This window comes from Erinaceus europaeus, chromosome 9 (assembly GCF_950295315.1).
Source record: "Erinaceus europaeus chromosome 9, mEriEur2.1, whole genome shotgun sequence".
NCBI lineage: Eukaryota > Metazoa > Chordata > Mammalia > Eulipotyphla > Erinaceidae > Erinaceus > Erinaceus europaeus.
In genome coordinates, this window is record NC_080170.1 from 65,823,197 (window position 1) to 65,838,030 (window position 14,834).

General features: G+C 42.9%; 1 protein-coding gene across 10 annotated transcripts in view; it reads left to right on the top strand.

The window, feature by feature from the left end:
- The window catches only part of ADRA1B (adrenoceptor alpha 1B), a 140,882-nt gene that overhangs the window by 109,533 nt on the left and 16,515 nt on the right, over nt 1-14,834 (top strand). The gene's annotated exons all lie outside the window — the stretch shown is intronic.

Below are 14,834 nucleotides of genomic sequence, written 5' to 3' on the forward strand. Positions count from 1 at the left end.
GTCCTGGTTCATTTCTTCAATATTTCTTCTTGTTGGTTTAACCATTCTATATAGTATGTTATGAAATCCCTCTCTCAGTACTTTTCAAATTACTGATCACTCTTGCCTGGATTGACTTGTGTCTAAGTAAGGTACTTAAAGAGTTCACAGTTGTGGAAATGAACAGTTGTTTCAATATTATCTCAATCCCTGAGCTGAAGCACAGTGGCTGTTAAAGCCCCTTTGTTCTTTTTCTCCCCTGTAGGCTATGGGAGCCTGGGGGATTTTAACTATAAGTAAGCTTCTTGGCTTAATCACTCACTACTGACCAAGAGATAAATCAGAGTGGGGGAGAGATAACACAGTGGTTATGCACAGAGACTCCAATGCCCTGAAGATCCAAAACACCAGGCTCAATTCAGCTTCTTTTCCAGCAGCCAGAGCCAAGCTGGTAGTACTTGGCTCTGTGAGTTTCAAAAAAAGTCTTGTTTATACTTTGTGGGTTATGTGGCAGTTATTCACCATGTCTCCCCAATTCATCAGGAGAACAATGTGGAAAGGCCCTCACTATACAGCCCCACCTCTAGCCCACCAGAGTATAGATCATATCCTGAATTTCCTGGACAGTTCGCTGCCCTGCAGTGTCAGCATGGGGCCTCCCAGCTGCTGCTCCAGTCTCAGAGGGGCACTAGCAATGGAGACTCACAGCTGCATTTGGTGAGCCTTAGGCGAGTCCTCTCCTCCCTTCAGCAGTCCTTTTGTTAGTAAAACAGAATGGAGGTGGTGCCTCAACCGGTAAACTGCCAGACTGTTATCAACCACTCCAGAGTAGATATGGGCTTTAGCCTCAAGAATCTCTCCTCAGGATCCTCTCTGTCCACAAGCCACATGTGTTTTCACTCACCGGTGATTTGGTGGGTTCCAAAGTTGTTCTAGTCCTATCTTGTTACAGTCCCAGGTGGTCTCCTTTGATATTCCTAGTTGACTGGGGAGAGGAGAGGATAAGATAAGATAAGAGAGGAGAGAACAGGAGAATATAGGAAAGGAGAGGAGAGAAGAAGAGAGGAGAGAAACACAGCTGCTGCAGCTCCTTATGATTCACTCTTAACCTTTTGATATATTGTAAGCATTTTTTTTATTATATCCACTAATTCAATCTTAAGTGGTGGGGCTGTAAGGACTGTAAAACTATCAACTGTATGGGAAATTTGAGGTTGCTTCCAATTTTTAATTACAATATATATGATGTGACATTCAAATCCTCATATCTAAATAATAATAGCTCATTTATTGAGACTCTATCTCAGGCACTGTACTGTTTTGCATGTAATATCCCAGTAATCCTATGCATAAACATTACTTTCATTTTCCAGATAAGGGATCCCAGGCCTCTAAGAGTTAAATAACTTGCCCACAAATGTTCATTCACTGATATTATTGACTGGTGGTGGTCAGTAACTATATTTTTAAGACTTTATTTATTTGTTAATGGGAGGGTGGAAGAGAGAGAGAGAGAGAGAAGCAGATCTTCACTCTAGCATAAACACTGCCAGAGATCAAACTTGGGATATTACACTTGAGAGTCCAACACTTTATCTCCTGTGCCATCTCCTGGACCACTAGCTATTAAATGTTACTATTCACTAGAGAAATGAAACCCAGATTTCTGAGAGCATGCGCCTGACTCAATTTCTAACCAAAATGTTAAATTTCTTTCTTACTTACTTGTTGGTTCTTTCTTACTCTCTTGTTGGTCCTTGACACACTTTTAGAATCTGATGGAAGTGATGAAGCAATATACGTATGGATACACATTAGATAATACCTTGTTCTTCAGTATTCACAAACATTAATTAAGAATTATACTTAGGTGAGCCAGTGAAATAGCTCACTTGGATAGGGCATTGCTTTGCTTTGTGCATAACTCAGATTTGAGCTTGGACCACACATCATTGGAGGAAATTTCAATGCTGTAGTCTCTTTTACTGTCTCTCTGTTCTGCCCCTCTGTCTCTATCTAAAAATTAATTAATTAACTAATGAATTAATTGTTTTACCCAAGACTGATAGATAAAATGAAACTGAAAATTAAAGGCAAGACTGAGAAACCCAGTCAAATGTTAGTTTTATCAGATTGCTTTTGCCTTAGTAATTTTTTTATCTACTTGAGAGAGAGGGAGAACCCAACCCTTGTATAGGATCAAACCTAGAGCCTCTGATATCTAAGTTCTGTACTCCATGATTGAGCCACCTCCCCAGACACCTGTACTTTTTAATAGTCCTGTAATCACATCAGAAGAGACTAGAATAAAGTACCCAGGCACTACAGTGATGTGTTCCCCACGTGGAAGGAGAGACCAGGTCAGTACTCCCTGAACAACAAGTATGCATTCTAGATAAGCCTGAGCTCCCCCGCCAAACATACTTCTCCTCCATCATGCAGTCCACCCTTCCTCTGATGGTTTGGAAAGCCCCAGTCCCAGGTCACTCAAACCTCCACCAGCCCCTAAACACTGCGGATTAGGACAAGCAAGAGCTGACCATGCGGACCAGGACCTTGCCCCTCCATCTGTCACAAAGGCCACTAGGCCAGGCAGATTTTTCTGGGCACCCTCCTTGGCCCCAGCATGAGCTTCCAGGAGTAACGGAGCCATCTTTCATAATGACCCGTCGAGGCTAAGTGACATTTTAAGAATTGGGGGTGGAACATCTACTCCCAGCCTGCAAGGAAGGAGGTGGACAAAGGAACTAGCACACCTGATTGAGCTGCCCTTTAGGGTGACCCAGTGGAGAATTTTGTTCCATCTGGATGCACAGGCTGGGCTGCCAGACCATGGTGAGACACACACAAAAAATGCAGGCAGCCTCTACTGGGACCTGAGCAGCCCTGGACTTGCCACCCATCCCCAGCCCCCTCAGGGGTCTCTTCATCACAACCACATCCTTGTCAGAAATATGGGTGGGAGGCTGGGTTGTGGTGACAGACAAGGGGGCTTTTGAGTTCTTATTACCTGGCTTCCTTCCTCTAATCTCTTTATTTTTCTCCATCCTGTGAACACCTACCCTTTTGTTTCTGTTCTGGGCAAACATCACCCATTTGCAGATGATGGAAGAATCTGAGAGTCAAATAGCTGCCCCCCGCATCCCACACACACACACACACACACACACATACACACCTTGGGTCCCCAGGACTTAAAGTCATGACTGTCCAGCACATTGAAAGATGACTTGTCAATTCTTTTTTTTTCCTAAAATTTTATTTATTTATCAATGAGAAAGATAGGAGAAAGGGGGCCAGGTGGTGGTGCACTTGGTTAAATGCACCACCACCACATTACAATGCACAAGGACCCATGTTCAAGCCCCTGGTCCCTACCTGCAGGGTGAAATTTTCACAAGTCATGGAGCAGTGCTGCAGGTATCTCTCTGTCACTCTCCCTCTCTATTTCCCCCTCCCTTCTCAATTTCTCTCGGTCTCTATCCAGTAATAAATAAATAAATAAATAAATAAATAAATAAATAAATAAATAAATATTTAAAAAGAAAGACAGGAGGAGAGAGAGAAAGAACCAGACATCATTCTGGTATATGTGCTGCCGGGTATTGAACTCAGGACCTCATGCTTGAGAGTGCAATGCTTTATCCACTGCTCCACATCCCAGGCCACAATGTCAGTTCTTAATAATTAAACTTCTTCCTGGATCAGGCCAGGAAGATGAGTGAATCATCAGAAAACTAGTATATTCAGACTCTAAGACAACTCTGTTCCATGAGCCTGCACTTCCTGGTAATACCAGCTCTGCTTTTTTTTTTTTAATTTCTTTATTAGGGAATTAATGTTTTACATTCAACAGTAAATACAATAGTTTGTATATGCACAACATTTCTCAGTTTTCCATATAACAATACAACCCCCACTAGGTCCTCTGCCATTCTGTTGGACCTGTATTCTCCCCCACCCACCCACCCCAGAGTCTTTTACTTTGGTGCAATACACCAATTCCATTTCAGGTTCTACTTGTGTTTGCTCTTCTGATCTTGTTTTTCAACTTCGGCCTGAGAGTGAGATCATCCCATATTCATCCTTCTGTTTCTGACTTATTTCACTTAACATGAATTTTTCAAGGTCCATCCAAGATCGGCTGAAAACGGTGAAGTTACCATTTTTAATAGCTGAGTAGTATTCCGTTGTGTATATATACCACAACTTGCTCAGCCACTCATCTCTTGTTGGACACCTGGGTTGCTTCCAGGTTTTAGCTATTACAAATTGTCCAGCTCTGCTTTCTTAAATGCCCTTGGTTTCTGATGGCCTGGAGCACAAGGTTAAAACAGCAGAAAATGGGAACCCTGGGTGAGACTCACTCTGCCACTTTGCAGCTTGTAGCTCTCAGCAAACTCCTTTTCTTCTAACCTCAGTTTCAGCACCTGTGAAATGGAGATAGTAGCTATAGCTCCCATGTTGTGGCTACTAAATGAGATAACTCATGTTCAGGGTCCATATAGCACTTGTAGTCTGTAAGCTCTCAGTTAGATGGTGACAGTTTAGTATTGTTGTTCCTCTTTTGTTAATTCAGATTGCCACCCTGCTACATATTCTCTTTAACAACATCATCAAGATTAAGTCCATTGCTAATGACTGCTGGTATTTACATGGGGTAAGACCTTATACATGAAGTTAGGGCTCTTTTCTCACAAGCAAAACAACCTTCCAAAGTCACCAGTTCTCAGAAGCATACCTTCCCTAAGGACTGGGAACACTAAGTAGAGCATACATATTACAATGTGCAAGGACCTGGGTTCAAGCCCCTGGTCCCCGCCTGCAAGGGAGAAGCTTCACAAGTGGTAAAACAATGCTGCAGGTGTCTCTTCTTCTCCATATCCCCCTCCTCTCTTTCTTTCTTTCTTTCATTTTATTTTATATTATTTTATTTTGTCTCCAAGGTTATTACTGGAGTTCAGTGCCTGTATTACGAATCTACTGCTCCTGGAGGCCATCTTCTTTCCATTGTTGTTGTTGCTGCTGCTGTTGTTGTTGTTGGATAAGACAGAGAGAAATTGAGAGAGGAGGGAAAGACAGAGAGTTGAAGAGGAAGATAGACACCAGCAGACCTGCTTCACTGCTTGCAAAGCGACCCCCCCTCAAGTGAGGAACCAGGAGCTTGAAACAGGATCCTTATGCCGGTCCTTGTGCTTTATACTATGTATCCTTAACCTGGTGCACTACCGCCCAGCCCCCTTAATTTCTTTCTCTATCAAATGAATTCATACATATGGACTTTTCCCACTGCTGTTCCATTGAAGGAAACTTCAGTTACATGGTGCTTCTGTCTATCTATCTGTCTGTCTCTCAGGAAGGAAGGAAGGAAGGAAGGAAGGAAGGAAGGAAGGAAGGAAGGAAGGAAGGAAGGAAAGAAGGGAATATAGGACCTTCACCCTCAAAAAGAGTATAATTCCTTGCCTTCAAGCTCCTGGCCCCTCAAAATATGTGAAGATACAATCTTTTCCCCCCAGAAAAGTTGCCTGAAAGTAGCAATGTACTACCTTCCTCCCTAACTCACCAGGATGGTGTAGGGCTTCACTTAGAGCAGAAGCAGTAATGGTAAATACCTTCTGTTCTTTCTTAATGGGATTCTCAGCAAACAATCTCTCAGGCAGCAGCTCCCAGCCAGTTCTCCATCCTGTAGGCCACCTCTGTGTTGAGTAATGAATCAGCTCCCAGATATTTCCCAGCAAGAACATTTCCTAATGGTGAGGAGCTGGGAGCAATGGCAGGAAATTTGAGGTCACCTTCTGGGTGACACATGGACCAAGGCTGAGGTGCATGGGAAATTCCTGTTTGGTTAAATTCTGGAGGGTGGCCTGTCTCTAACAGCAAAGAGGAGTCACTTTGTCACATTGTATTCAGACACAGCAGTGCTCCTCATCTCTTACTAGGGGAAATTGAGGCTGAAGATGAAAAGAAAGGCAGGACACCTTCATGTGGGTCTCAGGGAAGAGCAACACCCCAGACAAGGACCAGGCACATGGGACAGAGACACAAAGCTGGCCAAGGGTCCCAGGCTCAGCCTGAACCTGGCAGCCATTTTGGATACTGAATAAAACTTTGATACCAGGAGCCAAAGGACAGAACAGGAGCATGAGTCAGACGGACAGGGCAGGGGAGTCAGCAGACAGAAGCTGAGAGAGGGGATGAAGTGCCCAGTTCCAGTGTTTCACCATCTGATTCTCCATGGCTGGTCACTGTCCCTCTCATCCAGTCACCTGGCCTCTCTGCCAGCTTGCAGCTTCATCTGCTACCTCAAAAGGAAGAATCAAGAGTTGCACTACCTGTTTGTTCTGGGCTCAGAGACTAGCTAGAGGTATATTTGCACTCTCTTCCCCTAATTTTTGACCCACTTCTAAACTGGGGTGAGCACTAAAGTTTAGACTTCAGGGAAGAGGGAGATCCAGTAGCTAATGCAACCCCCTCATCTCACACACAAGAAATCAGGGTCATACAAAAGTAATGATCTGGCCTGAACATGTACTAGACCTATACTGGCTCTTTTTCCTGACACCTTCTCATCCTCTCTTTAGCTTTCCTTATCACAAAGACAATGTTTATTCATTGCAAAAGTAATCTTTAGTGCAAGTGAAAGTCTTCCCATAAATCTATCTGCAAGAAATAAGCACTATGAAAAGTTTGATGTATACTCATCCAAAGGTATTTTTTTATTTGTTTGTTTGTTTTAGAGATAGAGAGGAAGAAAGGCAAAAGAGAGTGAAAGCAACCACAGAACCAAAGTTTCCTTCAATATGGAGAAGGCCAGGCTCAAACTTGGCAAAAGAACACATATGACAAAAGAAGACACTATCCATGGGAGCTATTTCACTGGCCCTAGATATTTTTAATGTTATAAGATTTGTTTGTTTGTTTGTTTGTTGGATACAGGCAGAAAAAAATCAAAATAAAAGGGGAGATAGAGAAAGACAAAGAGAGACACCTGCAGCATTGCTTTACCACTCCTGAAACTTCTCTTCCTGCAGGTGGAGACCAGAGGCTAAAACACAAGCTCCTTTCTCATTGCAATATGTGTGCTCAACCAGGTGCACCACCTCCCAGCCTCCAGCCTCATATTTTTTTCCTACAAACATGTATCTATATGTGTTAACAAATTACATATATAAGCAAATACCCACATGCTTTTTTATTAAAGTCAGATTATACAAGGAATTTGCTGCCAAAATTGTATTTTTTTTCTATTTAATTCTCTCATCCTCATCATTCCATGTAGAGTTAACATACTATTTTAACAGATGTATATATATATACAGTAGATATTTACACACAAGTTTATTTTATAACCCCCTATTGTTAGAAAAAAATTATTCCCCACTTTGGGGGGAATATTCCTACAATTCCGTGTACTTAATACTTTTAGAGAGGCCAGGTGGTGCAGCCAGTCGATTGTACACATTACCATGCACAAGGACCCAGCTTCAAGCCCTCACTCCCCACCTGCGGGGGCAGGTGCTTCATAAGCAGTAAAGCAGATCTGCAGGTGTCTGACTTTCTCCTCTATCTCCCCATCCCCTCTCAATTTCTCTCTTCCCTATCAAATAAAATAGAAAGAATAAAAGGGGGGCTGGGTGGTGGCGAATCTAGTTGAGTGCACATGTTACAATATGCAAGGACCCAGGTTCAAGCTCCCAGTCCCCACCTGCAGAAGGAAAGCTTCAGGAATGTTGAAGCAGTGCTGCAGGTGTCACTCTGTCTCTCTCTCCCTCTCTATCTCCCCCTTCCTCTCAATTTCTTGCTGTCTCTATCCAATAAATAAATAACGATAATTTAAAATTTAAAAAAATGGCCACCACCAGAAGCAGTGGATCCATAGTGCCAACACAAGCCCCAGTGATAACCCTGCTGGCAACAAAATGAAGGAGGAGAAAGAGGAAAAGGAGGAGAATACTTTCACTGTATAACTTCCTGCATGAAAAATAGATCAAAATCTATGCTCATTTAATTTTTTTAAGATATATTTATCTTGAGGGGGCAGAATGAGGAACCAGAACATCACTCAAACGCATGCTGTGCCAGGGATTGAACACAATGACTTCATCCTGGAGTGTTCAAGGTGTTTTCCACTGCATCACCACCCTCAACTGAACTATTCTTATTTTAATTGTAGTTGATACTCTGTTACCCACCCAAAGTTTACAGTCCCACCTAGAACATATTAAAAATGCCTGTCTTCCCACACCTTCACTAAATTGATCATAAACAGTTTTTAAATCTCTTCCAAGCTAGTAGACCTGAAATAATTTTACTGCTTGTTAGTTTTCATTATTTATTTTGTGAGAGAAATGTGTAGTTTTCATTAATTCATTGCCCCCCATTGTATTTATTCTTGTCATCTTATTCATGTGATGCTGGAGAGTTTTCTTTTCTTGATTCAAAAGGGAGGTTTGTATATTATATTCTTTTTTCTGTCATGTTAATTACAAACATTTCTCTCAGTTCTCCTTCTAACTTATTTTCAAGGTTGCAACTGTGTGTGTGTGTGTGTGTGTGTATTTGTGTGTGTCTAGGTAAACTCACCAGCATACTTCTTCATAGATCATAACTTTTGTCAGGCTTTAGGAAATCACTCCTATTTCAAATTTATAAATTTAAAAATACAAAAAATTCACATAATATTTTAACAACACTTATACTTAAAACCTTGCATCATCTGGGTTTACTTTGATGTAAGAAATAAAGTATGCATCCAGCTTTGTTTTCTTTTCTTATTTTAGTTAATTAATTAATTGCTAAAGACAGAGAGGAATTGAAAGTGGAGGGGGTGAGAAAGAAAGACAACTTCAGCACTGGTTCACCACCCATGATGGGGACCAGGGGCTTGAACCTGGGTCCTTGTACATGGTAATATGTTTGCTCTAGCAGGCATGCTACCACCCAGCCCCCTTCTAACTTTGTTTCTATTGATAAATAAGCTAACATATTTTCCCAGCAACTCTTATGGAATAATCTTTTTTTTTCTTAAAAATACTGAAATGGGGAGTCGGGCAGTGGCGCAGTGGGTTAAACGCATGTGGTGCAAAGCGCAGGGATCGGCGTAAGGATCCCGGTTTGAGCCCCCGGCTCCCCACCTGAAGGGGAGTCGCTTCACAGGCGGTGAAGCAGGTCTGCAGGTGTCTATCTTTCTCTCCCCTTCTCTGTCTTCCCCTCCTCTCTCCATTTCTCTCTGTCCTATCCAACAACGAATTGCGTTAACAAGGGCAATAACAATAACCACAACGAAGCTACAACAAGGGCAACAAAAGGGGGGGGGGGGATGGCCTCCAGGAGTCGTGGATTCATGGTGCAGGCACCGAGCCCAGCAATAACCCTGGAGGAGGAAAAAGAAAAAAAAAATAAATACTGAAATGGTATATAAAATTCTTATGGATAAGTTGGCTGTCTTTATAAACTATATAATCTCATTGGTCTATCTGCCTTTTTCTCTCTTATACTTCCTAAACTAATATATTTTCAATGACTGTGATTTTATGGTAGGTTTTATCAGTTTGTCATAAGGCTAGGTTTTATCAGTGTTTGTAAGAGTAGATTTGCCAGTTTTCCCAAACTACTACCACAAATGTCCTCTTTTAATTGGCCTGACTCTTTTTTCATGGTTGTTCATCCATATTCCATAGTCTTTTATACACTTGATTTAGAATCATTTAACCCTCACTTAAAAAAGAAGAAGGCTCTCCTAAGGGTGTTTTTATGAGATTGTTTTGAATTTAAGATTAATTAGGGGAAAACTGAAATTATCTTGGACTGAGACTTCCTGCACTGCAGCAAAATCTGCCTCCCATTTAGACATGTCTTCTTTTTATGAGCCTTTATAAAATTTTACAAGAGTCCACCAATACTCACTTTCTGAAAATATACTACAGGAAAATTGATGTCCCTAAGGAGGTCAAAGCAAGAGATAAAATCCATTTGACATCAAAGATGAATCTTTTTCCAATACTGTGGAAACTACTGCATCCCATTTTCTCCCAACTCTGGACCTCGACTAGGAGGTAGCGTCCCTTCTGCAAGTTTGAAAGGATCACTCCACTAGTCAGGGGAGTATTTGGTGGCCCCAACTCCAGCTCTGTCCTAAAGTAAAAAACACAGACTTCATCTCTAAGGGTCTATGAGAGTAGCAGAGTCCTTCATAGTAATGGTTCATGTTAAACCCCAGTGCTATGGGCTCAGCTTTAATAGGAAATAAAGAGGCCTGGAGCAGTCAGAGAGATGAGAACCAAACTGGACTTTGGCATGTGGTTAACACTGAAATAAAGAGAGGAAGTGAAGTACAAGTCAAGGAATCATCTAAGAACCAAGTGTTCAGCACCTAACTGTAAGTCCCACACACAGTATGTGAAGAAGAGGCTGTGTGTTTGGAAAATTTTTCACACATTCACTAATGTCAAGCTCTGGTGAGATGACAGAGAAACCAAGAAGAGTTGGGCTGGCCTCTGGCCTCAGGAAATTGTAAACAAGGGAAATGGGCTCTTAAATAAATTTTCCAGGAGCTGCTACCCTAGAGCTCTATGGAGAGATAAGCAGACTTTTCTTATTCTGGTGGTCAGGTACTTCCTAGAACACATGGGTGTATTTCATCAGGTACATGGTGCTCAGTTACCAACATAACCAGATCTGTCAGGAAAAGAACCACTCAGGTTGAGGAACACAAAATTATTAGCTTATAAAACTTGTGTTTTAAAAGCCAGATAAGACCTCCAGAGAGGTGGCTCAGTGGTAGAATATGGGTTTTGCATACGTGAGGCCTTGGGTTCAATCCCCAGCACTGGTTGAAAATAAGAAAGACAAAAAGAAGAAGGGGAAAAGAGGGGTGGGGGGGAAACCTCCATGGATAGTAGAGCAGTGTTTTGTATTCTCTTTTCTACCTCTCTCTTCCTCCCCACCCCATAAAGAAAATACAATAGGTAGAAGAGCTTACTTGGCTTCTGGTGTGCCATGGTAATGACTCAGTTCAGCCCCCATTCTTGTGTGTGTGTGTGTGTGTGTGTGTGTGTGTATGCATACGTGTATGTCTGTGTGTGCCTTCTCTATCACAGGAGGAAGGAAGGAAGGAAGGAAGGAAGGAAGGAAGGAAGGAAGGAAGGAAGGGAGGGAGGGAGGGAGGAAGGGAGGATGGGAGGAAGGGAAGGAGGAAGGAAGGAAGGGAGAAAGGGAGGAAGGGGAGGGGAGGGGAGGGAAGGGAAGGGAAGGGAAGGGAAGGGAAGGGAAGGGAAGGGAAGGGAAGGGAAGGGAAGGGAAGGGAAGGGAAGGGAAGGGGAGGGGAGGGGAAGGAAACCCAGCACATGGCACAATGGGTAAAGTGTGGGACTTTCAAGTATGAGGTCCTGAGTTCATGACCCAGCTTCACATATGCCAAAGAGTGATGCTCTTGTTCTCTCTCTCCTTCTAATTATTTATTTATTTATTTTAATTAAACTTTCTAATTACAGTGAATGAATGAATAAATAAATAAATAAAAATTAAAAAAATTGGATTGGGAAGGTGACTCAGCATTAGAGTATATGTGTGAGATTATGGATTCAATCTCTGGCACCATGTAAAGGCCAAACCAGCCTTTAATAAAAGACATCATCATAGCCTCTGCTTAAGGAAATGGCTCGAAGTTTCTTTTCCTTTTTTTTTTTTTGCCTCTAGGGTTATCATTGGGCATCGGTGCCTACACTATGTATGAATCCACTGCTCCTGGAGGCCATTTTCTCCATTTCATTGCTCTTGTAGTTATAGTTGTTGTTGTTATCGTTGCCATTGCTGTTGTTGTTGTTGGATAGGACAGAGAGAAATTGAGAGGGGAGGAGAACATAAAAAGGGAAAGGGAAAGATAGACACCTGCAGACTTGCTTCACCTTTTGTGAAGCTATCCCCCTGCAGGTGGGGCATTGGGAGCTTGAACCAGGATCTTTATGCCAGTCCTTGTGCTTCACACCATGTGCACTTAACCTGCTGCACTACTGCCCAGCACCCCCCCACAAGTCCCTTTTTTTCTTATTATTAGACAATGAAGGAAAACCCAGACTTCAGAGCAGGATTTTAACCCCAACTCTGCCTTTTACTAGACCTGTGAATTTGGTTAATCTCTTAAACCTCAGTTTCCTCATCTGTAAAGTGAAGTACAAGGGGCCTGGTGGTGGAGTACCTGGTTGAGTGTACATGTTATAGTGCACAAGAACCTGGTTTGAGTCCCTGGTCCCCACCTGCAGGGAGAAAGCTTCACAAGGGGTGAAACAGGGCTGCTGGTGTCTCTTTGCCTCTCTGTCTCTATCTTCCTCTCCCCATCTCAATTTCTCTCTGCCCTATCCAATAAGTTAAGATAGTGAAATGAAGTATGGTACAAAAATAGCAGGGCCAATAGAAGGGTGGTTTGAGTGAAAGTTTGTAAACAGTTTCTGATAGCTGTTTTTGACTTACCCTCCGGCATGGATCTGGGGATCACCATTGTTTTTCAACATTTGCTTTAAAACTCAAATGGGTCTGTTGGCCCCAAGGATATTGTGATCATTGGACAATCATTCCATAGCTAATTGGCAAAGGAACATGGGAAAAACCTCGAAGGGAATTTCCAGACCCAAAGGAAACCTCCATTATGGGAGCCAGTGATGAAAGAATTAGTGATGACTTCTAAATATCCTGAGTTTTTATTGGGCTGAACTGTTTCAGCTGGGAAGACTTGGCTGGATGGGGAAAGTAAGCAAACACTCCTGGTACAATATGCACCACACCTGGTTGGATGGGAGTTCCACTCTGCTTACAAGCTGGTCAGTAGAGCTTCACCACCCACTGGCTCCCCATGAGGTCATTGGCCTGGTGCTGACTGTAAAATGAGTCAAACTGACTTTAGAACCAGAGAGTCCCAGCACACCAGTACCCAGAGAGATATTGCTACCCACCAGCCCTGGGGAAACCTGGTCCAGATGCCTCAGGTGCTGCTGCCTCAATCTCCCAAGTCCATGAGCAGGTCCTGCCTTCAATTCATTCTTAATGGAAGCCTACAGATGTAGACTTCACATGGAATGTAAAAGTTACCCATTTCTTACCGCCCCCCAGTAAGGGGGAACATGGTAGGGGTGCACAAGCACATCAGGAACTGACAGAAAAGGCTACTGGGTTTAATGAATGATCTCATTTCAGGGACCAGGAAATAGCTGACCCAGTAGGGCAGATTCAAGGCCCTGGGTTCAAGTTCAGGCACCATATGAGAATACTGTGAAATGGAATAAGGGTCCCTCCATAGATGGTGGAGTAGTGCTGTGGTGTCTCTTTCCTCTCCCTCCCTTTGTGAGAAAAGAATGAGGAAATTGGTGTGAAGCAGATTGATAAAGGGTGGTCTCATGCATTCACAATGGGTGTCCAGCAGCTCAGTAAAAAGAAAAATCTTGGGCTAGTGAAATATTTCCCTTGGATTTCATGTTGTTTTGCCATGTACACAACCTGGTCCCCACTGAGCTTTGAAGGAAGCTTGGGTGCTGTGGTGTCTCTTTCTCTCTCTTTCTGTTTCTATCTTTAAAGAGAAAAGTCTCTTTGCAAAGCTCTCTCTCTTAACTGTGTAGGAGGTGGGCAGTCTGTAGAGATCTGTAGAGATCACCCCCACTTTGTCAAAAAACTGCTAGGGAGGCAGGGCAATGAAGTGAAAACAGGCCAAAGAGATAGCTACCAGGTAGGGTGGATGACTTGCCATGAGTATGATAGATTCAAGCCCCAGAACCACATGGGACGTGTAATTGGCAACAGATGAACCTTTGATGCTGTGATGTCTCTGTCTTTCCAGCTGAATAAAAAAAGGACAGGAGATAGCATAGTGGTTATGCACAAAAAAGCTGTCATGCCTGAGGCTCTGAGGTCCCAGATTCAATCCCCCTACCACCATATGCCAGAGCTGAAAAGTGCTCTGGTGAAACAAAGACAAAAAAAGGGGGGGGGGGTGACCCAGAACAGTGAAATCATGCACGTGTTAGCCCCAATGCTGCTGGGCTAGCTTCACAGGTGGGAGACCAGGAACTCATGGCGGCATGGTAATACAATTCTTCATTCACATGGGAATGCCCCAGAGTCGGGTATGAACACAACGGGTTAAGCCATGTGGACTGCAATGGTCGCCTTCCACTCTGCACGCCAGCCCTTCTCCAGGTCGGGACGCGGGAGAGAAAAGAGAAGAGAGCAAGGAAGAGAGAGAAACCAGAAACATAAGTGGTTTTCTAGGGTAAAACTGGAAGTGGCAAGTCGGGAATGGAGATGGCTAAGAAAGGGGGTGGAGAGAGGCAAAAGGCATGCTGGGAAGGTTAAAGCATCCTTAGCAACTGTTGCAATGGTTTTAACTAGTAGAATTAATTAACAATACCCTGAGGGGATAACGTGGTAGGGAGACTTTTAGTCATTTCTAAGACAAAGCAGAAGATTGGTATGTAAATAATAATACTTGCATAGAAATATGGTGGTTTGTGGGCCCTGCCAATGTTCAACCACATCTGCACAATATTCCAACACAAGGCTACCAGAAATTAATGAATTGATTAGTTAGAAACTAAGAGAGGTGGTTTACAGATACAGGGATCCAAAAAGCTCAGTGTGTTGGGAGGGTTTCCTTTTAAATAGTATTCATGGGGCAGGGTGTTCCCCAATAATAAAAGTAATTCATGTTTATGGAGGCAATTTTGGAAAACACCAAAAAGCACAGAGAGGGGAAATTTACCCTTAGTTCTACCACCCAAGGAGAAACACTGTTGACATTTCATTCCACAGATCTCCTTCCAGTCCCTCACAAGCTTGTTGTCCCTCCACACCTGTGTCCCCATGGCTAT